Source organism: Salvelinus fontinalis, chromosome 2, assembly GCF_029448725.1.
Source record: "Salvelinus fontinalis isolate EN_2023a chromosome 2, ASM2944872v1, whole genome shotgun sequence".
Classification (NCBI taxonomy): Eukaryota; Metazoa; Chordata; class Actinopteri; order Salmoniformes; family Salmonidae; genus Salvelinus; species Salvelinus fontinalis.
In genome coordinates, this window is record NC_074666.1 from 62,747,853 (window position 1) to 62,763,216 (window position 15,364).

The 15,364-nt window shown below is 43.9% G+C and overlaps 1 protein-coding gene across 1 annotated transcript in view; it reads right to left on the minus strand.

Moving 5' to 3' along the window:
• asphd1 (aspartate beta-hydroxylase domain containing 1) overlaps nt 1-15,364 on the minus strand; it is an 80,590-nt gene that overhangs the window by 44,227 nt on the left and 20,999 nt on the right. The gene's annotated exons all lie outside the window — the stretch shown is intronic.

Here is a 15,364-nt window from a genome sequence, read left to right on the forward strand (position 1 = left end):
GAAACATGTCGGTATTACAGACTCAGACATGGAGAGGTTGAAAATGTCAGCGAAAACACTTGCCAGTTGCTCAGCGCATGCTCGGAGTACACGTCCTGGTAATCCATCTGGCCTTGCGGCCTTGTGAATGTTGACTTGTTTAAAGGTCTTACTCACATCGGCTATGGAGAGCGTGATCACACAGTCATCCGGAACAGCTGTTTCAGTGTTACTTTCCTCGAAGCGAGCATAGAAGTAATTTAGCTCGTCTGGTAGGCTCGTGTCACTGGGCAGCTCTCGGCTGTGCTTCCCTTTGTAGTCTGTAAAGGTTTGCAAGCCCTGCCAAATCCGATGAGTGTTGGAGCCGGTGTAGTACGATTCACTCTTAGTCATGTATTGATGCTTTGCCTGTTTGATGTTTTGTCAGAGGGCAAAGCGGAATTTCTTATAAGCTTCCGGGTTAGAGTCCCGCTCCTTGAAAGCGGCAGCTCTACCCTTTAGCTCAGTGCAAATGTTGCCTGTAATCCATGGCTTCTGGTTGGGGTATGTACATACAGTCACTGTGGGGACGACTTCCTCGATGCACTTATTGATAAAGCCAGTTACTGATGTGGTGTACTCCAATGCCATCGGAAGAATCCCGGAACATATTCCAGTCTGTGCTGGCAAAACAGTCCTGTAGTTTAGCATCTGGCATATAGACCGAGTCACTGGTGCTTCCTGCTTTAGTTTTTGCTTGTAAGTAGGAATCAGGAGGAAAGAATTATGGTCAGATTTGCCAAATGGAGGGCGAGGGAGAGCTTTGTACGCGACACTGTGTGTGGAATAAAGGTTGTCGAGATTTTTTCCCCCTCTGGTTGCACATTTAACATGCTGATAGAAATTAGATACAACTGATTTTTAGTTTCCCTGCATTAACGTCCCCGGCCACTAGGAGCGCCACCACTGGATGAGCGTTTTCCTGTTTGCTTATGGCGGTATACAGCTCATTGAGTGCGGTTTTAGTGCCTGCATCGGTCTGTGGTTGTATGTAGACAGCTATGAAAAATACAGATTAAAACTCTAGGTAGATAGTGTGGTCTACAGCTTATCATGAGATACTCTACCTCAGGCGAGCAAAACCTTGAAACTTCCTTAGATATTGTGCACCACCTGTTTACATATATGCATAGGCCCCCACCCCGTGTCTTGAAAGAGGCTGCTGTTCTATCTTGCCGATAGAGTGTATAACCGGCCAGCTATATGTTCTTAATGTAGTCGTTCAGCCACGGCTCGGTGAAACATAAGATATTACAGTTGTTAATGTCCTGTTGGTAGGATATACGTGCTTCAAGTTCATATTATTTTCCAGTGACTGAACGTTAGCTAGCAGGACAGATGGCAAAGACAGATTAGCCACTCGTCGCCTGATCCTCACTGATTCCGCAAAATCTCAGTTTCCCTCTGCAGCGAATGACGGAGATCTGGGCCTGTTGGGGTGTCTGTAGTATAACCTCCTGTCCGACTCGTTGAAGAAAAACTCTTTGTCTAATCTGGAGTTGAGTAATTGCAGTTCTGATGTCCAGAACCTCTTTTCGGGCATGAGAGACCGTAGCAGTAACATTATGTACAAAACAAGTTACAAACAACGTGAAAAAAACAAACAAAATAGCATGGCTAGTTAAGAGCCGATAAGACGGCAGCCATCCCCTCCGGCGCCATCTTTCATAACACTTTCATATACAGTGTTTGTTTACAAACAATACAGTAAAAACAATGTCAATGATGTATATAAACCCTGGAAGCCACCGGCCGCTATATTGGTACACCTCAGAAGGAGCAGTCCTCCATAGGAAAAAATGGAATTCTATTGTATTTCAATAAAATGTATTTAAACCACAGCATTATTGAAAACTTGTTTCTGATTAGTTTGAAGGGAATTCTAGAGTGTGCAATATTTAAGTGTTAATGCCCTTGAAGCCGGTGTTTGGAGGAGATATTGGCACGGGTGTTGTTAGGTCCGTGCCAATATATCCTCCAAACACCAGCATTATCTCTGTTGTTGAAAACGAAATTATAGTCTAATGTGAGATAATGTCTAGATGCTTTTTATAGTGGAAATCAAGTTTACAAATTGCCTGGCTAGGCTGATGAGACAGTGGATTGTGCAGTCTGATGGAACATTGTAAATTAGCATTTTAACATAATAGATTTAGCCGGTGGTAACTTGTGGAATAGACACCGGCTGGAATGTGGTTTTAACATCTTACATCTTAGTCATTTAGCAGACGCTCTTATCCAGAGCGACTTACAGTAGTGAGTGCATTCATTTCATACTTTTCTCTAACCAATCAGCATTCAGGATTAGACCCACCCGTTGTATAATTCTCTGTAATGCATGGCAATAACTAACAGTTACATGTTTGAGCTGTTTCTGAAAGCAAAAGTTAAATTGAATTAGATTTTCATAATAGCAAGCTAATATTTATGAGGACTGATGGTTTGGTTAGCTAACTACTTGTAACGCTTGTCGTGGTTGGAAGAAGAGGAGGACCAATGCGCAGCGTTGTAAGTGTCCATATTGATTTAATACGAAATAATGAACACTGAACAAAAACAAGAAAACGACAAACGAACAATCCTGTACGGTGAAACAAAAACACAGAACAGAAAATAATCACCCACAAAACACAATGAAAAACAGGCTACCTAAATATGGCTCCCAATCAGAGACAACGACTGACACCTGCCTCTGATTGAGAACCATACTAGGCCAAACACATAGAAAAGGACAATAGAAAAAAACATAGAAAAAACAACATAGAATGCCCACCCCAACTCACGCCCTGACCAAACTAAAATAAAGACATAACAAAGGAACTAAGGTCAGAACGTGACACTACTGTAGCTATCAAGTAAACTTGGTAGCTACTTCAGTGGATGTTGAAACCATTTCTAGCAGCAAATGTGTTAAATTATAGCAGTGGTATAAGCTGGATAATCAACTCAGGGCTCAATGCGTTCTCTGAAAATAATGCAACCCAACGGAAGGTTACTGCCAATCGTGGCACACACCTTCCTCGTCGTGAATTATTTTCCAGAGAACGCATAGCCCCTGTTTGATTATCCCTTAAGTATTTCTTGTTGTAGTGGGGACAGTAACATCAGTACTCAAATACTTGAAGGAATATGTTTTTATTTATATACGGTGAGTATACAAAACATTAAGAACACTTGCTCTTTCCATTACATAAACTGACCAGGTGAATCCAGATGAAACCTAGAATAGAATAAAACTTCGTCCATCCAGGATGGAAGGAGCTAGGTAAAAATTTGTCAGTACGTCAGACCGGCCTCAAGTGTAACCACACCAGCCCAAGACCTCCAAATTCGTCTTCTTCACCTGTGGGATTGTCTGAGACCAGCCACTCGGACAGCTGATGAAACTGGGTTAGCACAACCAAAGAATTTCTGCACAAACTGTCTCAGGGAAGCTCATCTGCGTGCTCGTCGTCCTCACCAGGGTCTTGACCTGACTGCAGTTTGGAGTTGTAACCAACTTCAGTGGGCAAATGCTCACCTTTGATGGCCACTGGCACACTGGAGAAGTGTGCTCTTTACGGATGAATCCCAGTTTCAACTGTACCGGACAGAGTGCACCATGGTGGCAGTGGGGTTATGGTATGGGCAGGCATATACGACGGACAACGAACTCAATTTCATTTTTTATGAATGGCAAATTGAATGCACAAAGATACCATGACGAGATCCTGAGTGTAACGGTTGTTCTCCTCCTCGTCTGAGGAGGAGCATGGATCGGACCAAAACGCAGCGTGTTGTGAAGACATGATGAATTTATTAGACAAGACGAACACGAAGTACACTTGTTAAATTACAAAATAACAAAAAAACAACGTAGACCGACATGAACATGAGAACTTACATATAACGAAGAATGCACGAACAGGAACAGACTAGACAAACGAAACAGTCCCATGTGGTACATAAACTGACACAGAAGACAATCACCCAACAAACAAACAGTGTGAACAGCCTACCTTAATATGGTTCTCAATCAGAGGAAACGTCAAACACCTGCCCCTGATTGAGAACCATATAAGGCTAATTGACAATGAAAACTAAACATAGAAACAAACAACATAGACTGCCCACCCAGCTCACGTCCTGAACAACTAAACAAAGCTAAACAAAGGAAAATAAGGTCAGGAACGTGACACTGAGGCCCATTGTTGTGTCATTCATCTGCCGCGATCACATTTCAGCATGATAATGCACACAGGATCTGTACAAAATGTCCCAGTTCTTCCATGGCATGCATATCCAGCATGTTTGGGATGTTCTGGATCGACGTGTACGATAGCGTGTTCCAGTTCCCGCCAATATCCAGCAACTTCGCACAGCATTAAAGAGGAGTGGGACAACATTCCACTGACCACAATCAACAGCCTGATCAACTCTATACGAAGGAGATGTGTTGCACTGCATGAGGCAAATGGTGGTCACACCAGATACAGACTGGTTTCCTGTAAAGTACTTCAGTAAAATTACTTTGTCGTATCTGTACTTTACTATTTAACAACTTTTACTATTACTTCACAGCATTCCTGAAGAAAATAACGTACTTTTTACTCCATACATTTTCCCTGACACCCAAAAGTACTCGTTACATTTGGAATACGTAGCAGACAGGAAAAGGGTCCCAATTCACATACTTATCAAGAGAACATCCCTGATCATCTCTACTGCCTCTGTGCTTTGTTTGTAAATTACGTCAGTGTTGGAGTGTGCCGTTGGCTGTATGTAAATAAAATAAAAACATTGTGCCATCTGGTTTGCTTAATTATTTATATTCTTTCTTTTTTAAACCAAATACTTTAAGTCTTGCTCAAGTAGTATTTTCTATTAAAAAGGTATCTTTACTTTTACTCAAGTATTATAAATTGGGTAATTTTTCCACCACTGGGTATTTGTGACCAACAGATGCATATCTGTATTACCAGTTATTTGAAATCCATAGATAAAAGCCTTATATGTAGATGAAAGGCCTAATGAATTTATTTAAATTGACTGATTTCCTTATAGGAACTAACTCAGTAAAATCTTTCAAATTGTTGCATCTATATTTTTGCTCTGTATATATTAAAACTATTACTTCTTAACAGTAAGCTTTTTGAAAAATCTTTCCAACAATCTCCTCTTGATAATCACCAATCCTTGGTGTGAAATAGCAATGGAATTTATAGGCTTATTGCTGCTTTGGCCTATAGGCTATGCATTCCAAACAATCATTTCTTTAGCCGCCAGTGGCTCACGGTGTATCAACGTGTCCATATGGCAGAGGCTGGTAATTTTGCATCAGTTGATTTTTAACATAGAGACGATCATTTTAACTCTGATTTTTATGATTAACCACGTGACAATGATTTTGAGAAACAAAAAAGAGAATTGAAATTAAACTGTTCCACAAAAATGCACATATGAATATCAGATTTTTTTTATTTAAGGCATAATAAGTATCCTATTTTCAAAAATCAAAATTGCACCATTTTCTTAACCCATGTTCTCTCAACTTCGGGTGTCACATCTGCTGCTGCTCCGGCGTACGACGTTGCCAGAGTACTAACCACCGGTCCTGGGATTCATCATTACGCACACCTGGTACTCATCATTATGTGCACCTGTTAATCTTTAATGATTCACACCTGGACTCCATTACCTTCATCATCTCCTAGTGTTTACAAAAGTTTACAAAATTAGTTTACAAAAGGATAGTCTAATTAAGGGGTCTCCAACAGGTCGATTGTGAGCTACCAGTAGCTCGCAGCCCATCTATGAGTAGCTCACCAAACAATTGATAGTACTTGCAATTCCACCGCTAACTGTCAAATAAATCTCACAAGTATCAGACACCGCAATCTCCCAGCTACTATTTAATCAATGCAACATTGACATTATCCCACCCCTGTTTAGCCACAATTGGCTTAAAAAGCCAAACCTAACAATATCTGCCAATTAATTTCCAGCAATATTGTCCGTCTGTCTGTGTGGTACATGTGTTTGTCTCACTCCATGTGTAGCCAGTTGTGATAACTGTCTTGTGGGTTGACAGAAAAACTTTCCCCTTAAACACTCAATAAAATGCTAACCGCAAAGTAGGCTAACCTGGCAGAAGTACTGTATATCATGAGTAAGTATATCAGTAGTATCTATTATTTGCAAATGTTGCGCTAGATTCTGAAGTAATCCTGCTGCTGCTGAAGGCTGTTCAGAGTGGCCATTGTCGCATTCCTGACACATGAGTATCCGTCAAAAACACCACAACAAAGTCGAGGACGGGACCAGTATATTAAATCAATGCCTAGGCTACATGAGTGTGTCTCCTGCTTTTCAGAGTCCAAAAGAGCCCCTTTATTCAGTTTGGCGTGGGAGGAGGAGAAGGAGGGTAACTACTCCAGTCGCTTATCCTATTCCTCCCTCTTTGGCCCAATGACTTGAGAGAAAGTTGACTGGGCTGATGTCGGGGGACACTCAAGAACTTGGATACCTGTGTCAACACCTGCTACCAACTAGCCAGCTTGCAATGGAGTTCGCGCCGCCTTGAATAGCTAACGAGCGTTTCCAGCGTGTCACGTTCCTGACCTGTTTTCTGTTGTTTTGTATGTGTTTAGTTGGCCAGGGCGTGAGTTGGGGTGGGTAGTCTATGTTATGTGTTTTCTATGTTGGGTTAATGTGTTGCCTGGTATGGTTCTCAATTAGAGGCAGGTGTTTGACGTTTCCTCTGATTGAGAACCATATTAAGGTAGGTTGTTCTCACTGTTTGCTTGTGGGTGATTGTTCCTGTGTCTGTGTATACCACATGGGACTGTTTCGTTTGTTTGTTCGTTTTAGGTAGTCTGTTCCTGTTCGTGCGTTCTTCGTCTATATGTAAGTTTGTTTGTTTCAGGTCTGTTGCCTTCGTTTATTGTTTTGTAGTTTGTTCTAGTGTTCATTAGTGTTTCGTCTTTCATTTAATAAATCAGTATGTATTCATCACCCGCTGTGCCTTGGTCCGTTCATTCACCACAAGACGAACGTTACAGAATCACCCACCAAACCCGGATCAAGCAGCGGGTTAACGGGCAGCAGCGACAGCAGCAGTCGGTCAAGGAGGAATGGACATGGGAGGAGATTCTGGACAGAGAAGGACCCTGGGCAGAGCCAGGGGAGTGTCACCGCCCCAAAGCGGAACTGGAGGCATCTAAAGCGGAGAGGTGGCATTATGAGGCGCTAGCAAGGCAGAGCGGCTGGAAGCCCGAGAGGCTCACCCAAAAATTTCTTGGGGGGGGATAAAGGGGAGTGTGGCAAAGTCAGGTAGGAGACCTGCGCCAACTTCCCGGGCTTACCATGGAGAGCGAGAGTACGGGCAGACACCGTGTTACGCAGTAGAGCGCATGGTGTCTCCTGTACGTGTTCATAGCCCGGTGCGGGTTATTCCACCTCCCCGCACTAGCCGAGCTAGATTGAGCATTGAGCCGAGTGCCATGAAGCCGGCTCTACATATCTGGCCTCCAGTACGTCTTCTCGGGTTGGTGTACATGGCACCAGCCTTACGCATGGTGTCCCCGGTTCGCCTACATAGCCCGGTGCGGGTTATTCCACCTCCCCGCACTGGACAGGCTACGGGGAGTATTCAACCAGGTAAGGTTGGGCAGGCTCAGTGCTCAAGGGAGCCAGTACGCCTGCACGGTCCGGTATATCCGGCGCCACCTCCCCGCCCCAGCCCAGTACCACCAGTGCCTACACCACGCACCAGGCTTCCAGTTCGTTTCCAGAGCCCTGTTCCTCCTCCACGCACTCTCCCTATGGTGCGTGTCTCCAGCCCAGTGCCTCCAGTTCCGGCACCACGCACTAAGCCACCTGTGCGTCTCCAGAGCCCTGTATGCACTGTTCCTTCTCCCCGCACTCGGCCTGAGGTGCATGCCCTTAGCCCGGTACCACCAGTGCCGGTACCACGCACCAGGCCTATAGTGCGCTTCGAGAGGTCAGTGTGCCCTGTCCCTGCTCCTCGCACTAGCCTGAAGGTGCGTGTCCTTAGCCCGGTGCCTCCAGTTCCGGCACCACGCACCAGGCCTACAGTGCGCCTCATCCGGCCAGAGCCATCAGTCTGCCCGGTGCCGTCTGAGCCATCCGTCTCCCCAGCGCCATCTGAGCCATCCGTCTCCCCAGCGCCATCTGAGCCATCCGTCTGCCCAGTGCCGTCTGAGCCATCAGTCTGTCCCGAGCCATTAGAGCCGCCCTTCTGTCCCGAGCCGTCAGAGCCGTTAGTCAGTCAGGAGCCGCTAGAGCCATTCGTCAGTCAGGATTTGCCAGAGCCGCCAACCAGACAGGATCTGCCCGAGCCGCCAACCAGACAGGATCTGCCCGAGCCGCCAACCAGACAGGATCTGCCAGAGCCGCCAACCAGACAGGATCTGCCAGAGCCGCCAACCAGACAGGATCTGCCAGAGCCGCCAACCAGACAGGATCTGCCAGAGCCGCCAACCAGACAGGATCTGCCAGAGCCGCCAACCAGACAGGATCTGCCAGAGCCGTCAGCGAGCCATGAGCGTCCAGAGCCGTCAGCGAGCCATGAGCGTCCAGAGCCGTCAGCGAGCCATGAGCGTCCAGAGCCGTCAGCCAGCCATGACCAGCCAGAGCCGTCAGCCAGCCATGACCAGCCAGAGCCGTCAGCCAGCCATGACCAGCCAGAGCCGTCAGCCAGCCATGACCAGCCAGAGCCGTCAGCCAGCCATGACCAGCCAGAGCCGTCAGCCAGCCATGACCAGCCAGAGCCAGCCAGCCAGGATCCGCCAGAGCTGTCCAGCCAGGATCCGCCAGAGCCAGCCATCCAGAACTGCCCCTCAGTCCAGAGCTGTCTCTCTGTCCGGAGCTGCCCTTCAGTCCGGAGTTGCCCCTCTATCCTGACCTACCTCTCTATCCTGACCTACCTCTCTATCCTGACCTACCTCTCTGTCCTGAGCTACCTTATCCCGGTGCTGCCCCTTATCTCGACGGTACCCCTTAAATTAAGTGGGTGGAATAGGATGGTGGTCATTCAGAGGGGAATACGGAGGCTGGGATTGACTATGGTGGGGTGGGGACCTCGCCCAGAGCCTGAGCCACCACCGTGGTCAGACGCCCACCCAGACCCTCCCCTAGACTTTTGGTGGTGCGTTCGGAGTACGCACCTTGAGGGGGGGGTTATGTCACGTTCCTGACCGTTTTTCTGTTATTTTGTATGTTTGACGGTCAGGGCGTGAGTTTGGGTGGGTAGTCTATGTTATGTGTTTCTATGTTGGTTAAAGGGTGACCTGATATGGCTCTCAATTAGAGGCAGGTGGTTTTCATTTCCTCTGATTGAGAGCCATATTAAGGTAGGTGTTTTCACACTGTTTGTTTGTGGGTGGTTGTCTCCTGTGTCTGTGTCTATGTACGTTGCGCCACACGGGACTGTTTTCGGTTTGTTTGTTCGTTTGTTCGGTTTATGTAGTCTGTTCCTGTTTCATGCGTTCTTCGTGTCATGTAAGTTCATATGTTCAGGTGCGTCTACGTCGTTTGTTGTTTTGTAGTTTGTTAAAGTGTATTTCGTTTTGTCTTCGTCTTGTTAAATAAATTAATCATGTCAAGTTACAACGCTGCGTCTTGGTTCAATCCATGCTCCTCCTCTTCGGATGAAGAGGAAGAGGAAAGCCGTTACAGCAGGGTAGTTCAAAAAGGACGTGGATTTAATATTCCAAAATACCAGAGAGACGGTCACGCCACACACACAGGGCGTGTAAAGTCACAGTCCAAACAAACAGGACTAAACAGAATAGGAACAGACACCACTAGAATGAACGAAACACCACAAACAGAAAAACAAGCCCGCACAAAAGTCGGCGGGCCAACTGGGTTTAAATAGCCCACAATCAAACCTAAACACGAAACAGGTGCAACAAATCAGACACAACTAAATGAAACAGAAAAGGGGATCGCGAGATGGCGCCGCCCGAACGGGAAGAGGCACCATCTTCGGCGGGATTCGTGACAACCATAAATTACATTTTGGGGAAAAAAGCCAACTCGGCTACATCATTCATTGAATCAGATGGCTTATTCATCACAAAAGCCACTGATATTGCCAACTACTTTAATGACTTTTTCATTGGCAAGATAAGCTAATTTAGGGATGACATACCAGCAACAAACGCTGACACTACACATCCAAGTATATCTTACCAAATTATGAAAGACAAGAATTGTACTTTTGAATTCCATAAAGTCAGTGTGGAAGAGGTGAAAGAATTGTTGCCTATCAACAATGACAATCTGGATCGAAAATCACTGAGGATAATAGCGGACGATATTGGCACTTCTATTTGCCACATCTTCAATTTAAGCCTATTAGAAAGTGTGTGCCCTCAGGCATGGAGGGAAACTAAAGTCATTCCGCTACCCAAGAATAGTAAAGCCCCCTTTACTGGCTCAAATAGCCAACCAATCAGCCTGTTACCAACCCTTAGTAAACTTCTGGAAAAAATGGTGTTTGACCAGATACAATGCTATTTCACAATAAACAAATTGACAACAGACTTTCAGCAAGCATATAGGGAAGGACACTCAACAAGCACGGCACTTACACAAATGACTGATGATTGGCTGAGAGAAATTGATGATAAATGATTGTGGGGGCTGTCTTGTTAGACTTCAGTGCAGCTTTTGACATTATCGATCAGTCTGCTGATGAAAAAACTTTTGTGTTATGGCTTTACATTAACTGCTATAATGTGGAATTACTTGTCTAACATAAAACAGAGGGTGTTCTTTAAATGGAAGCCTCTGAAATATAATCCAGGTAGAAGCAGGAATTCCCCAGGGTAGCTGTTTAGGCCCCTTGCTTTTTTCAAATTTGACTAACGACATGCCAGGCTATGAGTAAGGCCAGTGTGTCTATGTATGCGGATGACTCAACACTATACACGTCAGCTACTACAGCGACTGAAATGACTGCAACACTTAACAAAGAGCTGCAGTTAGTTTTGGAATGGGTAGCAAGGAATAAGTTAGACCTAAATATTTCCAAAACTAAAAGCATTGTATTTGGGACAAATCATTCACTAAAACCTGAACCTCAACTATATCTCGTAATGAATAATGTGGAAAGTGAGCAAGTTGAGGTGACTAAACTTCTTGGAGTAACGCTGGATTGTAAACTGTCATGGTCAAAACATAATGATACAACAGTAGCTAAAATTGGAAGAAGTCTGTCCATAATAAAGCATTGCTCTGCCTTCTTATCAACACAATCAACACGGCAGGTCCTACAGGTTCTAGTTTTGTTGCACCTAGACTACTGTTCAGTCGTGTGGTCAGGTGCTACAAAGAGGGACTTGGGAAAATTGCAGTTGGCTCAGAACAGGGCACCATGGCTGGCCCTTAAAAGTACACAGAGAGCTAACATTAATGGCATGCATGTCGATCTCTTATGGCTGAAAGTGGAAGAGAGATTGACTTCCTCATTACTTGTTTTTGTAAGAGGTGTTGACCAGCTGAAGGTACCAAGCTGTCTGTTTAAAATACTAGCACACAGCTCGGACACCCATGCATACCTCACAAGACATGCCACCAGAGGTCTCTTCACAGTCCCCAAGTCCAGAACAGACTATGGGAGGCGCACAGTACTACATAGAGCCATGACTACATGGAACTCTATTCCACATCAGGTAACTGATGCAAGCAGTAAAATCAGATTTAACAAGCAGGTAAAATACACCTTATGGAACAACAGGGACTGTGAAGAGACACACACATGCATACTCACACATTATGATATTGTTGTATGTTGGTATTGAACATTTTGTGTAGGGATGTTAAATGTACAGTTTTATCTTTAGCTCATTCAGTACAAACATTTACCTTTTGTTTTATGTATATGTAATGTGGGTGCTTTGGTGTGTTTGGACCCCAGGAAGAGCTGGCCTGTCTCCCCATCTGGTATAGGTACCCCCGCCACACTCCCCCCTCTCTCCCGAGTTTCGCTCTCCAGCAAATATGCACAGTTGAGGCGAGTGACTGAACTTACAATGGCTAGACCCAAGTTGTTATATTTTTAGCTTGTGCTTTATGTTATTTGCCTCATGACTCCTGTGTGCTTTGTTGACTATGAACTTGCTTGTTTACCCAACCGTGGGACAGTCTGTTTGTTTCCACACTCGGGACTCTGACTCTATTGGTTACACGGACTCTTGGCCTTCCATCCTATTCTAACCACATCATGTTACCTGATGAAATTGCTGTACAATATGATCTTGTTGCCATCTAATGCACATTCAAATGTTATAAATGAACACTACAGAGCTCTCCCTGTCCTCTGCTTTAACCTGATTGTATTACTACTGATTATATATGGAAATGTGAATGTACACCCTGGACCATCTACTGTTGCGAGCCCCAATTCTGATTTCTACTCTCGTAAAAGCCGGTGTTTTCTGCACGTTAACACCAGAAGCATATTACCTAAAGTTGATCAATTGAAAGTGTGGGTTCACAGCTCCAATCCAGATGTGTTGGTCATTACTGAGACGGGGTTAAGAAAAAGTGTTTGAACAATGACGTTAACCTTTCTGGTTATAAACTTTTTCGGCAAGACAGATCTTCCAACGGTGGTGGAGTGGCACTCTTTACAAAGGAACACCTTCAGTGCTTGGTTGTCTCCACCAAGTCTGTCCCCAAACAATTTAATTTGCTGGTTTTATACATTAAACATTCAAATGGCTCTTTGTTGACTGTTGCTAGGTTTAATCAGCCACCATCAGCACCGGCTTGTACCCTAAATGCCCTAAGCTCTCTCCTGGCCCCTTACACTAAGTCTGAATTTGTCCTGCTAGGTGACCTAAACTGGGACATGCTTAAAATCACCAGACCAAGTCCTAAAGCAATGGGACTCCCTAAGTCTTTCTCAGAATACCAATCCACAAGGTATGACTTCAAAACACCCAGAAAGGCTACTCTCCTTGATGTTATCCTTAAAAAATAATCCTGATAGGTATCAGTCAGGTGTTTTCTGTAATGACCTTAGTGATCACTGTTTTACAGCCTGTGTTACAAATGGCTGCTTAGTGAAACAACCTGTCCTGACTTGTCATAGACGCTTGAGCAAGCATTCCTTCATGATCTGGCCTCTGTAAATTGGTATAGAATCAGCTTGATCCCCTCTGTCGAATACACTTGGACCTTTATTAATATTTTTTTGTGGTATCGTTAACAAATACACATCCAAAGTTTGTTCCTTTAAGGAGCAGTTCTCTTCATGTGGGTCTAACCCAAAGAAGTTCTGGAAAACGGATAAAGAGCTGGAGAATAAATCCTTCTCCTCACAGCTGCCCATGTCCCTTAAGGTTGCTGCCCCCATCCTCGCCAAGCCTGTCTCTCCTCTCTGGGGAGGTTCCCATTGCTTGGAAGGCAGCCACGGTGCGTACTTTATTTAACTTCTTTGGGCTGCAAGCCCGAAGCCGGGCACAATATGACAACAGCCACTTCAAGTGCAGGGCGCGAAATTCAAAATAAATTTTTTAAATTTTTTTTTTGAAATATTTAACTTTCACACATTAACAAGTCAAATACAGCAAATGAAAGGTACACATCTTGTGAATCCAGCCAACATGTCCGATTTCTAAAATGTTTTACAGTGAAAACAGCACGTATATTTATGTTAGCTCACCACCAAATACAAAAAAGCACTAACATTTTTCACAGCACAGGTAGCATGCACAAAGCCAACCTAACTAACCAAGAACCAACCAAACTAACCAACAAACAACTTCATCAGATGACAGTCTTATAACATGTTATTCAATAAATCTATGTTTTGTTCAAAAAATGTGCATATTTCAGGTATAAATCATAATTTACATTACAGCTACTAACAGAAATTGCATCGAAAGCAGCCAGAATAATTACAGACACCAACGTCAAATACCTAAATACTCATCATAAAACATTTCTGAAAAATACATAGTGTACAGCAAATGAAAGACAAGCATCTTGTGAATCCAGGCAATATTTCCGATTTCTTAAGTGTTTTACAGCGAAAACACAATATAGCGTTATTTTAGCTTACCACAATAGCCAGAAACACAAGCCATTCCCCAGTAGCAAAAGTTAGCGATCGTAACAAACCAGCAAAAGATATATAATTTTTGACTAACCTTGATAAGCTTCGTCAGATGACAGTCCTATAACATCAGGTTATACATACACTTATGTTTTGTTCGAAAATGTGCATATTTAGAGCTGAAATCAGTGGTTATACATTGTGCTAACGTAGCATCTTTTTCCCACAACGTCCATATATTTTTCTGACACACATATTCTGACCAAATAACTATTCATAAACATAACTAAAAAATACATGTTGTATAGGAAATGATAGATACACTAGTTCTTAATGCAATCGCCGTGTTAGAATTCTAAAAATAACTTCATTACGATATGCAGTTTACGTTATGGCGAGAGCGTGCCCAAAACCTGGCCGCAAACTACTAGTTCACAAGTACGACAGATATATGAAATAACATCATAAAATGGGTCCTACTTTTGCTGATCTTCCATCAGAATGTTGTACAAGGGGTCCTTTGTCCAGAACAATCGTTGTTTGGTTTTAGAACGGCCTTTTTCCCTTGGCACACTTGCCAAGTGGCGCGAATCTCTCCATCGTCAACAAACTCAGAGAACGGAACACGGCAAAACTCCCGAAAAAATTTCAATAATCTGATTAAACTATATTGAAAAAACATATTTTACGATGATTTTGTCACATGTATCAAATAAAATCAAAGCCGGAGATATTAGTCGTCCATAACGACAGCTTATCAGAAGGCAAATCCAGGTCCCTTCACGCGCTCTCCAGAAAACAGGAAACTGGTGACACGTCATACAAAGAGCATTTATTCGAGCACTCCATTTCTTCTCTCACTGCCTGTCGACATCTAGTGGAAGACGTATGAAGTGCATCTAAACTAATAAATATCAAGGACTTTAATAGGCAGGCCCTAGAACAGTGCATCGATTTCAGATTTTCCACTTCCTGTCAGGAAGTTTGCTGCAAAAGGAGTTCTGTTTTACTCACAGATATAATTCAAACGGTTTTAGAAACTAGAGTGTTTTCTATCCAATAGTAATAATAATATGCATATTGTACGAGCATGAATTGAGTACGAGGCCGTTTGAAATGGGCCCCTTTTATCCGGCTACTCAATACTGCCCCTGCAGCCCAAACAGGTTAACCAGGGAGATCAATCTGATGCTAACTGTTATAGGCCAATTACTCTTTTGCCCTGTTTATCAAAAGTGTTGGAAAAACTTGTCAATCAACTGACTGGCTTTCTTG